Below are 14666 nucleotides of genomic sequence, written 5' to 3' on the forward strand. Positions count from 1 at the left end.
GATGTGATATCTCAATGCTTATACCAAACCTGAGACCCTTCCTATAACGTGAGATGTGATATCCAACTCCTTCCCGTTCCAAACCTGAGACACTTCAGATAGCATATGTGATATCCAACTCCTTCCCATTCCAAACATGAGACCCTTCCTATAGCAAGAATGTAATATCCAACTCCTACCCATTCCAATCCTGAGACCATTCCTATAGCATGAGATGTGATATATCAATGCTTCTAATACCAATCCTGAGATCCTTCCTATGACATGAGATGTGATATCCAAATCCTTCCCATTCCAATCCTGAGACCCTTCCTATAGCAAGAGATGTGATATCCAAATCCTTCCCATTCCAATCCTGAGACCCTTCCTATAACATGAGATGTGATATTCAACTCCTTCCCATTCCAACCTGAGACACTTCCTATAGCATGAGAAGGGATATCCAACTCCTTCCCAATCCAATCCTGAGAACCTTCCGATAGCAGAGATGTGATATCTCAATGCTTATACCAAACCTGAGACCCTTCCTATGGCATGAGATGTGATATCCAACTCCTTGCCATTCAAATCCTGAGACCCTTCCTATAGCATGAGATGTGATTTCTCAATGCTTCTACCAAACCTGAGACCCTTCCTTTAGCATGAGATGTGATATCCAAATCCTTCACATTCCAATCCTGAGACCCTTCCTATAGCATGAGATGTGATATCTCAATGCTTCTAATACCAAACCTGAGATCCTTCCTATAACATGAGATGTGATATCCAATTCCTTCCCATTCCAAACCTGAGACCCTTCCTATTGGATGAGATGTGATATCCAACTCCTTCCCATTCCAACCCTGAGACCCTTCCTATACCATGAGATGTGATATCTCAATGCTTCTAATACCAAACCTGGGAACCGTCCTATAACATGAGATGTGATATCTCAATGTTTCTAATAAAAAACTTGAGACCCTTCCTATAACATGAGATGTGATATCCAATTCCTTCCCATTCCAAACCTGAGACCCTTCCTATTGGATGAGATGTGATATCCAAATCCTTCCCCTTCCAAACCTGAGACCCTTCCTTTAGCATGAGATGTGATATCCAAATACTTCCCATTCCAATCCTAAAACCCTTCCTATAGCATGAGATTTGATATCTCAAGGTTTCTAATAAAAAACCTGAGACCCTTCCTATAGCAAGAGATGTGATATCCAAATCCTTCCCATTCCAATCCTGAGACCCTTCCTGTATATAACATGAGATGTGATATCCAACTCCTTCCCATTCCAACCTGAGACCCTTCCTATAGCATGAGATGTGATATCCAACTCCTTACCATTCAAATCCTGAGACCCTCCTTATAACAAGAGATGTCATATCCAACTCCTTCCCATTCCAAACCTGAGACCCTTCCTATAACATGAGATGTGATATCCAACTCCTTCCCATTCCAAACCTGAGACCCTTCCGATAGCATGAGCTGTGATATCTCAATGCTTCAAAAACCAAACATGAGAACCATCCTATAACATGAGATGTGAAATCCAAATCCTTCCCTTCCCAAACCTGAGACTCTTCCTATAGCATGAGATGTGATATCTCAATGCTTCTACCAAACCTGAAACCCTTCCTATAGCATGAGATGTGATATCCAACTCCTTCCCATTCCAATCCTGAGACACATCCTATAGCATGAGATGTGATATCACAATGCTTCTAATACCAAACCTGAGACCCGTCCTATAACATGAGATGTGATATCCAAATCCTTCCCCTTCCAAACCTGAGACCCTTCCTTTAGCATGAGGTGTGATATCCAACTCCTTCCCATTCCAATCCTGATACCCTTCTGATAGCATGAGATGTGATATCTCAATGCCTCTAATACCAAACCTGAGATCCTACCTCTAACATGAAATGTGATATCCAACTCCTTCCTTTTCCAAACCTGAGACCCTTCCTACAGCATGAGATGTGATATCGAAGTCCTTCCCATTCCAATCCTGAGACCCTTCCTATAACATGAGATGTGATATCCAACTCCTTCTATTCCAACTTGAGACCCTTCCTATAGCATGAGATGGGATATCCAACTCCTTCCAAATCCAATCCTGATACCCTTCCGATAGCATGAGATGTGATATCCCAATGCTTCTACAAAACCTGAGACCCATACCATGGCATGAGATGTGATATCAAACTCCCGTCCTATACCATGAGACTTGATATCTCAATGCTTCTAATACCAAACCTGAGACCGGTCCAATAACATGAGATGTGATATCCAAATCCTTCCCCTTCCAAACCTTAGACCCTTCCTTTATCATGAGATGTGATATCCAAGTCCTTCCCATTCCATTCCTGAGACCCTTCCTATAGCATGAGATGTGATATCTCAATGCTTCTAATATTAAACCTGAGACCCTTCCTATAACATGAGATGTGATATCTCAATGCTTCTAATACCAAACCTGAGACCCTTCCTATAACATGAATTGTGATATCCAAATCCTTCCCATTCCAATCCTGAGACCCTTCCGATAGCAGAGATGTGATATCTCAATGCTTATACCAAACCTAAGACCCTTCCGATAGCATGAGATGTGATATCTCAATGCTTCTAATACCAAACCTGAGATCCTTCCAATAACATGAGATATGATGTCCAAATCCCTCCCCTTCCAAACCTTAGACCATCCCTTTAGCATGAGATTTGATATCCAACTCCTTCCCATTCCAATCCTGAGACCCTTCTGATGGCATGAGATGTGATATCTCAATGCCTCTAAAACCAAACCTGAGATCCTACCTCTAACATGAAATGTGATATCCAACTCCTTCCCCTTCCAACCCTGAGAGCCTTCCTATAGAATGAGATGTGATATCCAAGTCCTTCCCATTCCAATCCTGAGACCCTTCCTATAACATGAGATGTGATATCCAACTCCTTCCCATTCCAATCATGAGACCCTTCCTATAGCTTGAGATGTGATATCCAACTCCTTCTCATTTTAATTCTGAGACCCGTCCTATACCATGAGACTTGATACCTCAATGCTTCAAATACCAAACCTGAGACCGGACCTATAACATGAGATGTGATACCCAAATCCGTCCCCTTCCAAACCTTAGACCCTTCCTATAGCATTAGATGTGATATCTCATTGCTTCTAATACCAAACCTGAGACCCTTCCTATAACGAGATGGGATATCCAACTCCTTCCCATTCCAATCCTGAGACCCTTCAGATAGCAGAGATGTGATATCCAACTCCTTCCCATTCCAAACCTGAGACCCTTCCTATAGCATGAGATGTTATAATTTAATGCTTCTAAAACCAAACCTGAGAACCATCCTATAACCTGTGAAATCCAAATCCTTCCCTTTCCAAACCTGAGACCCTTCCGATAGCATGAGATGTGATATCTCAATGCTTCTAAAACCAAACATGAGAACCATCCTATAACATGAGATGTGAAATCCAAATCCTTCCCTTTCCAAACCTGAGACCCTTCCTATAGCTTGAGATGAAATATCAAACTCCTTCCCATTCCAATCCTGAGATAGCTTGAGATGTGATATCCAACTCCATCCCATTCCAATCCTGAGACCCTTCCGATAGCATGAGATGTGATAGCTCAATGCTTCTAATATCAAAACTGAGACCCTCCCAATAGTATGAGATGTGAATTCTAAGTCCTTCCCATTCCTATCCTGAGACCCTTCCGATAGCAGAGATGTGATATCTCAATGCTTATACCAAACCTGATGACCCTTCCTATGGCATTAGATGTGATATCCAACTCCTTCCCATTCCAATCCTGAGTTCCTTCCTATAGCATGAGATGTGATATCTCAATGCTTCTATCAAACCTGATACCCTTCCTTTAGCATGAGATGTGATATTCAACTCCTTCCCATTCCAATCCTGAGACCCTTCCTATAACATGAGACGTGATATCCAACTCCTTCCCATTCCAATCCTGAGACTCCTCCTATAGCATGAGATGTGATATCCAACTCCTTCCCATTCCAATCATGAGACCCTTCCTATAGCTTGAGATGTGATATCTCAATGCTTCTAATACCAAACCTGGGACCCGTCCTATAACATGAGATACGTCCTATAACATGAGATATGATATCCAAATCCTTCCCCTTCCAAACCTGAGACCCTTCCTTTAGCATGAGATGTGATATCCAAATCCTTCCCATTCCAATACTGAAACCCTTCCTATAGCATGAGATGTCATATCTCAATGTTTCTAATAGAAAACCTGAGACCCTTCCTATAGCAAGAGATGTGATATCCAATTCCTTCCCATTCCAATCTTGAGACCCTTCCTATAACATGAGATGTGATATCCAACTCCTACCCATTCCAACCTGAGACCCTTCCTGTAGCATGAGAAGGGATATCCAATTCCTTCCCAATCCAATCCTTAGACCCTTCCGATAGCAGAGATGTGATATCTCAATGCTTATACCAAACCTGAGACCCTTCCTTTAGCATGAGATGTGATATCCAAATCCTTCACATTCCAATCCTGAGACCCTTCCTATAGCATGAGATGTGATATCTCAATGCTTCTAATACAAAACCTGAGATCCTTCCTATAACATGAGATGTGATATCCAAGTCCTTCCCATTCCAATCCTGAGACCCTTCCTATAACATGAGATGTGATATCCAACTCCTTCTATTCCAACCTGAGACCCTTCCTATAGCATGAGATGGGATATCCAACTCCTTCCAAATCCAATCCTGATACCCTTCCGATAGCATGAGATGTGATATCCCAATGCTTCTACAAAACCTGAGAACCATACCATGGCATGAGATGTGATATCAAACTCCCGTCCTATACCATGAGACTTGATATCTCAATGCTTCTAATACCAAACCTGAGACCGGTCCAATAACATGAGATGTGATATCCAAATCCTTCCCCTTCCAATCCTGAGACCCTTCCGATAGCAGAGATGTGATATCTCAATGCTTATACCAAACCTGAGACCCTTCCGATAGCATGAGATGTGATATCTCAATGCTTCTAATACCAAACCTCAGATCCTTCCAATAACATGAGATGTGATGTCCAAATCCTTCCCCTTCCAAACCTTAGACCCTCCCTTTAGCATGAGATGTGATATCCAACTCCTTCCCATTCCAATCCCGAGACCCTTCTGATGGCATGAGATGTCATATCTCAATGCCTCTAATACCAAACCTGAGATCCTACCTCTAACATGAGATGTGATATCAAACTCCTTCCCATTCCAAACCTGAGACCCTTCCGATAGCATGAGATGTGATATTTCAATGCTTCTAAAACCAAACATGAGAACCATCCTATAACATGAGATGTGAAATCCAAATCATTCCCTTTCCAAACCTGAGGCCCTTCCTATAGCTTGAGATGTAATATCAAACTCCTTCCCATTCAATGTGATATCCAACTCCTTCCCATTCCAATCCTGGGACCCTTCCTATACCATGAGATGTGATATTTCAATGCTTCTAATACCAAACCTGAGACCCGTCCTAAAACATGAGATGTGAGATCCAAATCCTTCCCCTTCCAGACCTGAGACCTTTCCTTTAGCATGAGATGTGATATCCAACTCCTTCCCATTCCAAACCTGAGACCCTTCCCATAGCATGAGATGTAATATCAAACTCCCGTCCTATACCATGAGACTTGATATCTCAATGCTTCTAATACCAAACCTGAGACCGGTCCAATAACATGAGATGTGATATCCAAATCCTTCCCCTTCCAATCCTGAGACCCTTCCGATAGCAGAGATGTGATATCTCAATGCTTATACCAAACCTGAGACCCTTCCGATAGCATGAGATGTGATATCTCAATGCTTCTAATACCAAACCTCAGATCTTTCCAATAACATGAGATGTGATGTCCAAATCCTTCCCCTTCCAAACCTTAGACCCTCCCTTTAGCATGAGATGTGATATCCAACTCCTTCCCATTCCAATCCCGAGACCCTTCTGATGGCATGAGATGTCATATCTCAATGCCTCTAATACCAAACCTGAGATCCTACCTCTAACATGAGATGTGATATGAAACTCCTTCCCATTCCAAACCTGAGACCCTTCCGATAGCATGAGATGTGATATTTCAATGCTTCTAAAACCAAACATGAGAACCATCCTATAACATGAGATGTGAAATCCAAATCATTCCCTTTCCAAACCTGAGGCCCTTCCTATAGCTTGAGATGTAATATCAAACTCCTTCCCATTCAATGTGATATCCAACTCCTTCCCATTCCAATCCTGGGACCCTTCCTATACCATGAGATGTGATATTTCAATGCTTCTAATACCAAACCTGAGACCCGTCCTAAAACATGAGATGTGAGATCCAAATCCTTCCCCTTCCAGACCTGAGACCTTTCCTTTAGCATGAGATGTGATATCCAACTCCTTCCCATTCCAAACCTGAGACCCTTCCCATAGCATGAGATGTGATATCTCAATGCTTCTAAAACCAAACATGAGAACCATCCTATAACATGAGATGTGAAATCCAAATCCTTCCCTTTCCAAACCTGAGACCCTTCCTATAGCTTGAGATGAAATATCAAACTCCTTCCCATTCCAATCCTGAGATAGCTTGAGATGTGAGATCCAAATCCTTCCCCTTCCAAACCTGAGACCCGTCCTATAGCTTGATATGTGATATCAAACTCCTTCCCAATACAATCCTGAGATAGCTTGAGATGTGATATCCAACTCCATCCCATTCCAATCCTGAGACCCTTCCGATAGCATGAGATGTGATAGCTCAATGCTTCTAATATCAAAACTGAGACCCTCCCTATAGTATGAGATGTGAAATCTAAGTCCTCCCCATTCCTATCCTGAGACCCTTCCGATAGCAGATATGTGAAATCTCAATGCTTATACCGAACCTGATGACCCTTCCTTTAGCATGAGATGTGATATTCAACTCCTTCCCATTCCAATCCTGAGACCCTTCCTATAACATGAGACGTGATATCCAACTCCTTCCCATTCCAAACCTGAGACCTTTCCTTTAGCATATGTGATATCCAACTACTTCCCATTCCAATCCTGAGACCCTTCCGATAGCATGAGATGTGTTATCCAACTCCTTCCAATTCCAATACTGAGACCCTCCCAATAGCATATGTGATATCTCAATGCTTCTAATATCAAAACTGAGACCCTCCCTATAACATGTGATGTGATATCCAACTCCTTCCCATTCCAATACTGAGACCCTTCCAATAGCATATGTGATATCTCAATGCTTCTAATATCAAAACTGAGACCCTCCCTATAACATGAGATGTGATATCCAACTCCTTCCCATTCCAATCGAGACCCTTCCTATAATATGAGATGTGATATCTCTATGCTTCTAATACCAAACCTGAGGCCCTTCCCGTAGTATATGTGAAATCCAACTCCTTCCCATTCCAAACTTGTGACCCTTCCTGTAGCATGAAATGTGATTTTTCACCCCTTCCAATACCATACCCGAGACCATTCCCACAGTCTGAGATTTGAAATCTCATTTCTTCCAATACCAAACCTGAGACCCTTCCGATAGGATGTGATTTGATATCTCAGTGCTTCTAATACCAAACCTGAGACCCTCCCTATAACAAGAGATATCATATCCAACTCCTTCCCATTCCAATCCTGAGACTCTTCCTATAGCATGACATGTGATATCGAACTTCCCATTCAAATCCTGAGACTCAGACCTCCCCGTCTAACCTCACCACTCCTAGCTCCCGGATTGATAATGCACTCCTGCTGTGTCTTCTCTCCCTTCTTCTGCTTCCTTTCCTCTCTCCTTCCTCATGTGCCCTAGGTCAGGCTCCTTCTACACCTCCGCAAGGATTACTGATTTGTACCCCTCCCCACTCTCAACTCTCACTCAGTTAACACTCATCTGACATCTGCCATTTCCTAGAAGAACCCGACCTTGATGTCCTTGGTCTAACCGAGACATGGATGACGGCCAGCGCTGTCTCGAGCTCTGACACTTTCCTCCCTGATGACAAGTTCCTCTCCATGCCCAGATCCAACCGTTCTTGAGGGGGAGTATCCTTGATTCCTGTAGTAAATTGCTTTCCTTTGCAGGCCGACTCCTCTCACGAATGCCTTGTCTGCATGCATTCTCTCTTTCCTGGCCATTCTCTCACCGTGGCTATTTGCCTACCGCCTTCCTCTCTCAGTGGATGGACTTCTCCATCCTAGCCTCCTACCACTCAACTCCGCCTACTTGGAGAATTCAAAATGAACCTGTATGCTTGCTGACCTGGACTTTTACGAGATCTGCAACTCTTCATGTCTCTGGCCCTACACACTGCAGGGAATACTCAGGATTTTCTGATCTCAGACATCCCCCTATGTAACCCTCTCAACAATCCTCTCCCGTGGTGATCAAGTTCTCATCTCCAAAGAAGGCTAACTACCAGCTGTTCCTCCTCAGTGGAGTTCTCCATTTCTGTCCCTGCTCTCTGCACCGTTTCACGTTGCAAACACTCGCTTCCCTGCTCTCTGGTTTACACGCTTTTCCTTCTTCCTTTCTGTGCTTGTTCTCTGCATCGTTTCGCGTTGCAGAGAACAACTTGCTTCCCAGCTCTCTGGTTTAGACGTGTGTTCCCTGTCTTCTCTCCTCTTCCCGCTGCCTTCAAATCAACAAATGAGCTTCAAAAGATACACGGTGCTCAGAATGCTTTATAACACCCATTATTCAAGATATAGCTGTAACCCGCTAGACGTATTGAAAAGTGCTAAAAACTAGCAAAAATAGCTAGAACATGTTCTTTCCTCGCGTTTTGGTAAATACGAATTCTGGTGGATTCCCATTTTGTACTCTGTTCGTGCATTTGTTCAGTCGAATCCTGATGTTTTTAACCACTCGTCACCCATACAAGGGGGGGATCAAAATCTACTGTTCACAGGCTGAATGTATACTGCTGAAATCGTCAATGCATTATCGGGTAAACCGACTGTTCTGGAAAGTGTATTTGCCATCTGTTATTCCAGTCAGCATGTTTTCATCGTCCCTTCTTGTTTCAAGGCTGCACTCCCGTGGTGATCACATTCTCCTCTCCAGAGCAGGCTAACTACCAGCTGCTCCTCCTCAGAGGCGTTCCACCTTTCTGTCCCTGCTCCCTGCACCGTTTCGCGTTGCATGTACTCGCTTCCCAGCTCTCTGGTTTAGATGCGTGTTCCCTGCCTTCTCTCCTCTTCCCACAGCCTTCCAATGAGCTCCACAAGATAGTATTCAGAATGCTTTATAAACCCATTATTCAACATCCAACTCCTTCCCATTCCAACCTGAGACCCTTCCTATAACATGAGATGGGATATCCAACTCCTTCCAAATCCAATCCTGATACCCTTCCGATAGCATGAGATGTGATATCCCAATGCTTCTACCAAACCTGAGACCCATGCTATGGCATGAGATGTGATATCAAACTCCTTCCCCTTCCAAACCTTAGACCCTTCCTTTATCATGAGATGTGATATCCAACTCCTTCCCATTCCATCCCTGAGACCCTTCCGATATCATGAGATGTGATATCTCAATGCTTCTAATATCAAACTTGAGACCCTCCCTATAGCATGAGATGTGATATCCAAGTCCTTCCCATTCCAATCCTGAGACCCTTCCTATAGCATGAGATGTGATATCTCAATGCTTCTAATACCAAACCTGAGACCCTTCCTATAACATGAGATGGGAATATCCAACTCCTTCCCATTCCAATCCTGAGACCCTTCCGATAGCAGAGATGTGATATCTCAATGCTTATACCAAACCTGAGATCCTTCCTATAACATGAGATGTGATATCCAACTCCTTCCCATTCCAATCCTGAGACACTTCCTATAGCATGAGATGTGATATCTCACTGCTTATACCAAACCTGAGACCCTTCCTATAGCATGAGATGTGATATCCAACTCCTTCCCATTCCAATCCTGAGACCCTTCCGATAGCAGAGATGTGATATCTCAATGCTTATACCAATCCTGAGACCCTTCCTATGGCCTGAGATGTCATATACAACTCCTTCCCAATCCAATCCTGAGACCCTTCCTATATCATATGTGATATCTCAATGCTTATACCAAATCTGAGACCCTTCCTATAGCATGAGATGTGATATCCAACTCCTTCCCATTCCAATCCTGAGACCCTTCCTATAGCATGAGATGTGATGTCTCAATGCTTCTAATACCAAACCTGAGATCCTTCCTATAACATGAGATGTGATATCCAACTCCTTCCCATTCCAATCCTGAGACCCTTCCTATAGCATGAAATGTGATGTCTCAATGCTTCTAATACCAAACCTGAGAACCTTCCTACAGCATGCGATGTGATATCTCAATGCTTCTAATACCAAACCTGAGACCAGTCCTATAACATGAGATTGGATATCCAACTCCTTCCCCTTCCAAACCTGAGACCCTTCCTATAGCATGAGATGTGATATCCAACTTCTTCCCATTCCAATCCTGAGACCCTTCCTATAACATGAGATGTGATGTCTCAATGCTTCTAATACCAAACCTGAGCTCTTTCCTATAACATGAGATGTAATATCCAACTCCTTCCCATTCCAATCCTGAGACCCTTCCTATAGCATGAGATGTGCTATCGCAATGCTTATACCAAACCTGAGACCCTTCCTAAAGCTTGAGATGTGATATCCAACTCCTTCCCATTCCAATCCTGAGACCCTTCCTATAGCATGATATGTGATATCTCAATGCCTCTAATACCAAACCTGAGATCCTTCCTCTAACATGAAATGTGATATCGAACTCCTTCCCTTTCCAAACCTGAGAGACTACCTATAGCATGAGATGTGATATCCAAGTTCTTCCCATTCCAATCCTTAGACCCTTCCTACAGCATGCAATATGATATCTCAATGATTCTAATAACAAACCTGAGACCCGTCATATAACATGAGATGGGATATCCAACACCTTCCCATTCCAATCCTGAGACACTTCCGATAGCAGAGATGTGATATCTCAATGCTTATAACAAACCTGAGACCCTTCCTATAACATGAGATGTGATATCCAACTCCTTCCCGTTTCAAACCTGAGACCCTTCCTATAGCATATGTGATATCCAACTCCTTCCCATTCCAAACATGAGACCCTTCCTATAGCAGGAATGTAATATCCAACTCCTTCCCATTCCAATCCTGAGACCATTCCTATAGCAAGAATGTAATATCCAACTCCTTCCCATTCCAATCCTGAGACCATTCCTATAGCATGAGATGTGATATCTCAATGCTTCTAATACCAAACCTGAGATCCTTCCTATGACATGAGATGTGATATCCAATTCCTCCCCATTCCAAACCTGAGAACCTTCCTACAGCATGCGATGTGATATCTCAATGCTTCTAATACCAAACCTGAGACCAGTCCTATAACATGAGATTGGATATCCAACTCCTTCCCCTTCCAAACCTGAGACCCTTCCTATAGCATGAGATGTGATATCCAATTTCTTCCCATTCCAATCCTGAGACCCTTCCTATAACATGAGATGTGATGTCTCAATGCTTCTAATACCAAACCTGAGATCTTTCCTATAACATGAGATGTGATATCCAACTCCTTCCCATTCCAATCCTGAGACCCTTCCTATAGCATGAGATGTGCTATCTTAATGCTTATACCAAACCTGAGACCCTTCCTAAAGCTTGAGATGTGATATCCAACTCCTTCCCATTCCAATCCTGAGACCCTTCCTATAACATGAAATGTGATATTCAACTCCTTCCCATTCCAACCAGAGACCCTTCCTATAGCATGAGATGGGATATCCAACTCCTTCCAAATACAATACTGATACCCTTCCAATAGCATGAGATGTGATATCCCAATGCTTCTACCAAACCTGAGAACCATACTATGGCATGAGATGTGATATCAAACTCCTTCCCATTCCAATCCTGAGACTCTTCCTATAGCTTGAGATGTGATATCAGAAATCCTTCCCATTCCAATTCTGAGACCCTTCCTATACCATGAGACTTGATATCTCAATGCTTCTAATACCAAACCTGAGACCCGTCCTATAACATGAGATGTGATATCCAAATCTTTCCCCTTCCAAACCTTAGACCCTTCCTTTATCATGAGATGTGATATCCAACTCCTTCCCATTCCAATCCTGAGACCCTTCCGATATCATGAGATTTGTTATCTCAATGCTTCTAATATCAAAATTGAGACCCGTCCTATAACATGAGATGTGATATCCAAATCTTTCCCCTTCCAAACCTTAGACCCTTCCTTTATCATGAGATGGGATATCCAACTCCTTCCCATTCCAATCCTGAGACCCTTCCGATAGCAGAGATGTGATATCTCAATGCTTATACCAATCCTGAGACTCTTCCTATGGCCTGAGATGTCATATACAACTCCTTCCCAATCCAATCCTGAGACCCTTCCTATAGCATGAGATGTGAAATCTCAATGCTTATACCAAATCTGAGACCCTTCCTATAGCATGAGATGTGATATCCAACTCCTTCCCATTCCAATCCTGAGACCCTTCCTATAGCATGAGATGTGATGTCTCAATGCTTCTAATACCAAACCTGAGATCCTTCCTATAACATGAGATGTGATATCCAACTCCTTCCCATTCCAATCCTGAGACCCTTCCTATAGCATGAGATGTGATGTCTCAATGCTTCTAATACCAAACCTGAGAACCTTCCTACAGCATGCGATGTGATATCTCAATGCTTCTAATACCAAACCTGAGACCAGTCCTATAACATGAGATTGGATATCCAACTCCTTCCCCTTCCAAACCTGAGACCCTTCCTATAGCATGAGATGTGATATCCAACTTCTTCCCATTCCAATCCTGAGACCCTTCCTATAACATGAGATGTGATGTCTCAATGCTTCTAATACCAAACCTGAGATCTTTCCTATAACATGAGATGTAATATCCAACTCCTTCCCATTCCAATCCTGAGACCCTTCCTATAGCATGAGATGTGCTATCTCAATGCTTATACCAAACCTGAGACCCTTCCTAAAGCTTGAGATGTGATATCCAACTCCTTCCCATTCCAATCCTGAGACCCTTCCTATAGCATGATATGTGATATCTCAAGGCCTCTTATACCAAACCTGAGATCCTTCCTCTAACATGAAATGTGATATCCAACTCCTTCCCCTTCCAAACCTGAGAGCCTTCCTATAGCATGAGATATGATATCCAAGTCCTTCCCATTCCAATCCTGAGACCCTTCCTATAACATGAAATGTGATATCCAACTCCTTCCCTTTCCAACCTGAGACCCTTCCTATAGCATGATATGGGATATCCAACTCCTTCCAAATCCAATACTGATACCCTTCCAATAGCATGAGATGTGATATCCCAATGCTTCTACCAAACCTGAGACCCATACTATGGCATGAGATGTGATATCAAACTCCTTCCCATTCCAATCTTGAGACTCTTCCTATAGCTTGAGATGTGATATCCAACTCCTTCCCATTCCAATTCTGAGACCCTTCCTATGCCATGAGACTTGATATCTCAATGCTTCTAATACCAAACCTGAGACCCGTCCTATAACATGAGATGTGATATCCAAATCTTTCCCCTTCCAAACCTTAGACCCTTCCTTTATCATGAGATGTGATATCCAACTCCTTCCCATTCCAATCCTGAGACCCTTCCGATATCATGAGATTTGTTATCTCAATGCTTCTAATATCAAACTTGAGACCCTCCCTATAGCATGAGATGTGACATCCAAGTCCTCCCCATTCCAATCCTGAGACCCTTCCTATAGCATGAGATGTGATATCTCAATTCTTCTAATACCAAACCTGAGACCCTTCCTATAACATGAGATGGGATATCCAACTCCTTCCCATTCCAATCCTGAGACCCTTCCGATAGCAGAGATGTGATATCTCAATGCTTATACCAATCCTGAGACCCTTCCTATGGCCTGAGATGTCATATACAACTCCTTCCCAATCCAATCCTGAGACCCTTCCTATAGCATGAGATGTGATATCTCAATGCTTATACCAAATCTGAGACCCTTCCTATAGCATGAGATGTGATATCCAACTCCTTCCCATTCCAATCCTGAGACCCTTCCTATAGCATGATATGTGATATCTCAAGGCCTCTTATACCAAACCTGAGATCCTTCCTCTAACATGAAATGTGATATCCAACTCCTTCCCCTTCCAAACCTGAGAGCCTTCCTATAGCATGAGATATGATATCCAAGTCCTTCCCATTCCAATCCTGAGACCCTTCCTATAACATGAAATGTGATATCCAACTCCTTCCCTTTCCAACCTGAGACCCTTCCTATAGCATGAGATGGGATATCCAACTCCTTCCAAATCCAATACTGATACCCTTCCAATAGCATGAGATGTGATATCCCAATGCTTCTACCAAACCTGAGACCCATACTATGGCATGAGATGTGATATCAAACTCCTTCCCATTCCAATCTTGAGACTCTTCCTATAGCTTGAGATGTGATATCCAACTCCTTCCCATTTCAATTCTGAGACCCTTCCTATGCCATGAGACTTGATATCTCAATGCTTCTA

The sequence above is a fragment of the Ambystoma mexicanum genome, chromosome 2p (assembly GCF_040938575.1).
Source record: "Ambystoma mexicanum isolate Mex_15411 chromosome 2p, UKY_AmexF1_1, whole genome shotgun sequence".
Lineage (NCBI taxonomy): Eukaryota > Metazoa > Chordata > Amphibia > Caudata > Ambystomatidae > Ambystoma > Ambystoma mexicanum.